We start from the raw sequence: 6,620 nt of genomic DNA, 5'->3' as shown, positions 1-6,620 counted from the left end.
CAAACCATTCCCTAACCCACCCATGGAAATGATTGCTCATATTCCAAACATCAAGGATAGAGCAGCCTCAATAACGAGTCTATCTTTCCTTTCAGCCCATCAAACCGTCTTATCATTTTTTAGGATAGGAAAGTGTCAAGAGAAATCATGGCATGCGGTTATGTTTGTCTTTATTTTTTATTAGTAAGTTCTCTTAGCCCCGAAGAGGGCTAAGTGTAACTACTCCTCAATTATTAAGAACTTTGAACCAGATTGTGGTAAGGATATAGGCCAATGAGTCAACCGATTAGCTCATGTAGCCCATTGGATATCTCCAAAACCCGTTGTAGGATATCGTTTGTCCACTTAGTATGGCTGTGTTGGGAAGCATTGGGACATAAGGTACTTTTGGTCGATGCCAATACTAACGTCAAGTGTAGCTTTAATCTTATTTAGGGTGGGATGTCTACATGATTGTGCAACAAAAAGTTCAATGAGGCCCATGGTGGTGTGTGTGTGACATCCACTGTATCCTTGTCGACTGATGTTAGGATGTAAGCCCAAAAATAAGGCTGATGGTGTTGTTAATTTACGTTTGGATACACCGAAAATATAAAAAATAAATAGAAATAGAATATTTCACTAGGTTGAATCACGTATAAAATACGTTGTTCTTAAAGTATGATTTGCCCCCTTATCAACTGTTGATGGGTTACAAGCGAATTGCTTCAAGGATAAGACAAGTCCCATCTAGATTCAGCGTGCAGCAATCACGACAGGTCCAGTGTGGAATACTTTTAACACAGCAGATTCCTTCTGACAAACTCAGACGGTGGAGATATTCTAAGTATTTTAGAATGAAGCTATATATCGTATCTGATTTAATGGAAGAGATGGTGTGTAGAGATGATGAAATCGGACTGGAATGGTCCAATTTATATAGGCATCAGGTATAGTACTATTGCTGTGTGATATTCAATGGTCCAGAATGTTTGAAAAACGTTTCTGGTTGTTGTCCATTAATCTCAAACTGCCCTAAGGTTCTTACTAGATACATTACATCGTCTCATGCCGGTTTGCGTAAGGTCGCGAGGGAGCAACCACTCTGCAACACGATGTGTATGTGTGAAATGCACCATCTAGTGCCACTACAGTCACATTGCCTCACTGCCCACGCCTGTACCTGTGCCCGTGCCCGAGTGCGCGCGGGCGTGCGTGTGTTCCAGTGCATGCAACCCGTGTTTCATCTCCTCCAAAAACTCCAAATAAAAATACTCTTCACAAGTCGACATATAAACCACAAAAGTTTTATTCACATTTCCGATGTGGGACAAAGCGCACACACCACACTTTTTTCTTCAAAAAAATTAAAAAGCATTTTGGCGGAAAAGTCCCGAAAATTTGAAAATTTAGAATTTAGAATTTTTTTATTTTAAAAACCATTGATTTTCAATAGATGGAAAGTCAAGCACACCACATCCTATGCGAGCGGATTAGGTGTAACACGGGTAACATGTCAGCGAGTGCTCCCTTAATTGTGGGGCCCTCCTTTATGTACGTGTTGTATACCCATGTTGACTAACAATTTTCCAGCTCATTTTAGGGCATGACCCCAAAATTGATATAGATCCAAATCTCAAGTGGACCACACCATGGGAAATTGTAGTTGAACAACCATCATTAAAAACTTTTTAAGGCCTTATTTGCCATCCAACTTGTGATACAAAACTTTATAATAATAAGTAGTTAAACTCTATTTTGTGGTCCCCTTGATATATGGATTTGCTTCATTTATAGGACCATGCCTCGTGCATAAAATAAGCTCGAAAAACTACCCATTCATGTGATACCTGGGTAACACCTAATCCGCTCTGGCAACCGAGACAAAGTAGCAGCCCTTACAATGGGGCTCATCTTGATATATGTATTTTATAACTCCGCAGTCCATCCATTTTTCCAAGTCATTCAAGAGATTCCAAAATGAACTAGATTCAAATCTCATGCAGACCATACAATAGGAAACAATGGTGATTGATCATCCCACCATTAAACACTTATAGGGCTTGTAATGTTTGTGTAACATTTATTTGCCATCCAACATATAAATAAATGTTTGAAGAGAAAAAAACAAATATCAGTTTGATTCGAAACTAATGTGGCCTGCAAAATTTTTTTAATAGTGCAGCATTGTTTCCTATATCATGGTCCACCTGAGATTTGGATCCCAATTATTTTTGGGCTCATGCTCTAGAATAATCTTAAAAAACAGATGTACAACTTGGATATAAAATACATAAATCAAGGTGGCCCCATGGTAAGGCCCACACCACCTTGGGCAAGGCTGTGGCCGCACCTAATCCGCTCCCACCATTGAAGCCTTCCTGGGACCCAGCACTATGTTTATATGGCATTGGTGGAGCACGGGATGACTAGGAAATAAAATAAAAACAAACATGTGCCTGATCCAGAACTTCCATGGCCCTATAAACTAAAATAGTAATAATGTGGGTATTTATGGGGGATTTGAAAATTCAAACGGGCCTATATTCAACAAATAAACATGCTTGGCAGGCAGTATAATTATAACTAAAAAGGTATAAATGTTAATTTAGTTTCCAAATTATAACTAAATATGCTATGTATAGTTTGAGGTTTCTTTATCAGTGGTGTAATCCATAAATTCTACAAGATATTAATTAATAAAATTAGAGTTTGAGATTTCTTCATTAGTGGTGTAATCCATAAATTACATAAGATATTAAGGTTTCAATCAATTAAGAAATACAATGATCTATATTATTGTTTGGCATTCTTCCTTGCTCCAAATTTACAATAAAATGCATTGGGTTACTGATGTAGAGCGGGTCGGAGACACTTTCATGGTCAAGATGGATCAGAAAAGGCCCGGTCAACAACAAAAGTGATCCGTTCTGTGGGACCTTAAATAAGGTGTATCTTGCAATCCATGATGAGTTATTTGACGTACCATATATGATTTTGGGGTAGGATGAGCTACTTAGCGACCCAACCCGCTACTTCCGGTTGCCCACGCCCAATTTACAAAATACCACTAGATCGATGGTTGAAATCCCGTTTTAATTTCATTTTTACTATTTATGGTAAGTTCCAGTTTGAGTATAACTCTTTATCCATTGGGCTTTGAGTTGCGCCCAACATAAAAAGAGCTTAGAATAATTAGGAGTACATCATGGTTTGGGCCAAATAGGACACTTACTAGTTTTGGCCGAAAACCATACCCACTAGTAGAAATCACGACCGTCTATAAATAGTAAGTTAACCATTTACAATAAGTTGTGAATTCTAGGAGTTCTAGCATTGGTTTGATTTCTAAACTTCTCACTAGGGTTTGTGGACTTATTTAAAGAATTGTAATCTCGCTTTTCATCATCAATTAAATTATTTCGAATTTCTTATAATTATTTATATTTTATTTTCCTCATGGATTCAAGGTTTTTCCATGATGAGTTCAGAAAATTTCTGTGGATTCAGAACAATTATCCCCTGAGTGGTGCCCGACGTCACGTCCTTGCCAACATAAGTTACACACCTTAATAATAGCTTGGAAAATAATAATCAAGAACTAATATTCCCACTATTCAAACATAACTTAGGTATTCTGTCCAAGACACGTCTTATTAATCCAGATTGTGGGCCCTGTTATAGTGGCAATGGTCAGATATTAAATCAATAAGGCAACACATAAGGAGGTGGGCCTTTTGTCCATTGAATATGGGTCGTTGAAATCGAGTTTCTCCAGCTAACAGCCAAATGAATGGTCACAATAGCCATATCGCATCATCTGCCCATCTTGCACTCGTGTTGTTGAATGCAGGTCCCTACTATTGAATCGCTGTCAAAGTATCTTCAATCACATGCTCGTATTGGACAGGCCTGTTATATGGATCTATTTAATATAGAGCGTACCAGGTGAATGATCTGGACCGTCATGGATAACATACTGCAGGGCCTACTTGATGAACAGTTCAGATTTATAGTTCGTGTATTGGACCTGGTTCTCACCATTGGATGGCACATAAGCTAAAGATTGGAGCCATCCATTAGCCATGGACCATATATAATGTTGGTCTGCTAATTGGGTAGGTCGAACTTGTAAGAAAACAATGGGCTCTTAGAAAAAATAAAATCCAAAGGTCCAGATTAAGCATGCATGGATGGCCCAATTAATGGATCATTGGTCTGGATCTCTCTGAACATGAACATGGACACTTTGAGCACTGCTTGATGAAGCCGTGGATCTATGGTGCATAAGCCATATTTGGTTGCTCTGTTGGTAGACTGTGTGCGTGTGTAAAAAAGAACAAGAAAAAAAAGAGCCATCCTTGGCCGGATAAAGGGAAAAAACAAATGTTTGCTTGATTAAAGGTTTTGTGCCCTTGAGAAGTTTTTAATGATGGGTATTCAATCCCCATTTTATGGTCTACTTGAGTATTTGATTTGCCAATTTTTTAAGCTCATAACCTAAAATGATATGAAAAAAATGGATGAACATCATGAATAAAACCTATCCATCATGGTTGGCCTTGTGTAGCCCCAGCTCGTACGATACTGTCCAGTATTGTCCTGGACTCAATTGGCTTCCCCAAATCGCATCTTTCTAAGATTAAAGAGTTTTTAAGGCGACTTTTAAAAGGTAAGGAATTTTATTTAAAAAGGCAAAAATATCTTTTCGCGTGATAAAAGGGAGGGAGATCCCTAGGCTGTTTGAAACCACTTTCCTGATCCATACACATAATTGCAAACAACACCCATCTTGTTTGTATTAGCACACCCATTTACTACATGAGTAAGAGGCATATGCACCAAATGACAAAAATACACTCATATAAGGTCAGCCGTATGTGCAAGGGCTTGGTTGGGAGCGCGTATTTGGAATGCATTAGAATCCAAATCATAATGAAGGTGAATTTGAATCCTTAAAGTTTGACAACTTGAAATCATAATGCAATGCAATCCAAAAAATAAAAATATATTAAAAAACTGTAGTATATTGATTAAAACTAAGATTTGATTACTAAATCAACTTTAACATCTTAAACTAGTTTACATATATGACGTTTAATGAAATGATTGTAATAAGCTCATTGAAATATATATTTTGAAAGAAAAAAAATGTTGAAATTTCGAGCCTTGAGAAGGCCACAAGCATATGAATAAAAAATGAGCGACTCACACGATTCGTAAGTGTTAATTTACATCACCAATGTATGGACAACTAGATTAATCTATTAGCTTGAATTTAGCGATGCCAAAATTAAATTGTTTTTTGGACATCATCAACATGACCTGTGTACATTGGATTAATGGCCTAGCGATACTTTTGTTACACATGTAACTCTATTATACATTTCACTTCGATTACACTAAAAATCAAAAGGGTTATATTTCAAACTAACCAAACCTACATTTATCACTTACCTCCAATTTCATTTACTTCCCGAATTGCATTGTTACATGACTTTTTAAATTCTGAATGCATTCGAATACACCCCAAATTGGGGTCACTAAATAACCCCTGAATGCCTTCCAACTTGTCCATTTAGGGTGCCTCCACCTTTAATAGTGGACGGTAAAAAAAGGCCAATCTGATCATTGAATGGGTGACACCATAGAAAATAATGGAGAATCACCTGAAAACATCCAAATTCATGTGGTGGCCCACCTGATGGTTATATTAGCCTGATTTTTAGCACGACCCACTTTTGAGTGACCGCATTGAATGGGTTGGATGACATATACGAACTACAAAAGGCGTAGACATGTAAAACCAGTTGCGAATGTGATTGTAGTAAAACAATGGAAGTCAAACATTTTGGTGCTAGTGGTAGACTGAGTGAAAGATACTTCGTTTCAACACTGGGTTCTTGGTATCGATTCCCTAGTGGGGGTGGCTAACAGTGAAGTGTGAACTGACAGTGGGTGTACTAGCAAGCTACCATTAAAATAAAAAGTTTAAAAAAAAAACATTTTGGTGCTAATAGTCAATCCAGATGAATTTTAATGAATTATCCAAATGACTGGGTAACTAAAATAATTAAAAAAGAAGAAGAAGAAAGGTTTACAATTATCATAGGGGGAAGCATTTACAATCGTGTAAGAGTGCAGAAGTTGGGTCGACTGATGAGTCAACCCGAGCCATGACCTAACCTGACTTGCATTCCAACCCAAAATACCTAATCCAAATTCCTATTAACAATCCTAAAATAATCCAATGTGACCTAAATACCCAACCTTATCTAGATATATATGATCAATCCCAACTCAACCTAGCTTGGACCAATTTACACAACCAAAATGTAGTCCCAACTATGGTTGTACATGAGCCGGGTTAGCTCAGTTAGCTCCCTCGACTCAACTCGAAAAAGCTAAGTTCAACTCGGTTTGAAACTGAGTTCGAGCCAAGTTAAACTGATTTTTTTTTTTTTTTATTTCGAAAAAATTTCGAACCAAGTTCGAGCTTGGCCTAGATCGACTCAACTTGGATTGAACCCAACTCGAGTCGAACTTGGATCGAATCATTTTAGTGACTCGGTTACTTTCATATCGATGTTGCTCACCAATTGTTTGATGAAATGACCTAACCAAGTGTCGGCTGGTTGCAA

This window comes from Magnolia sinica, chromosome 9, assembly GCF_029962835.1.
Source record: "Magnolia sinica isolate HGM2019 chromosome 9, MsV1, whole genome shotgun sequence".
Classification (NCBI taxonomy): Eukaryota; Viridiplantae; Streptophyta; class Magnoliopsida; order Magnoliales; family Magnoliaceae; genus Magnolia; species Magnolia sinica.
This window is presented reverse-complemented; position numbering follows the sequence as displayed.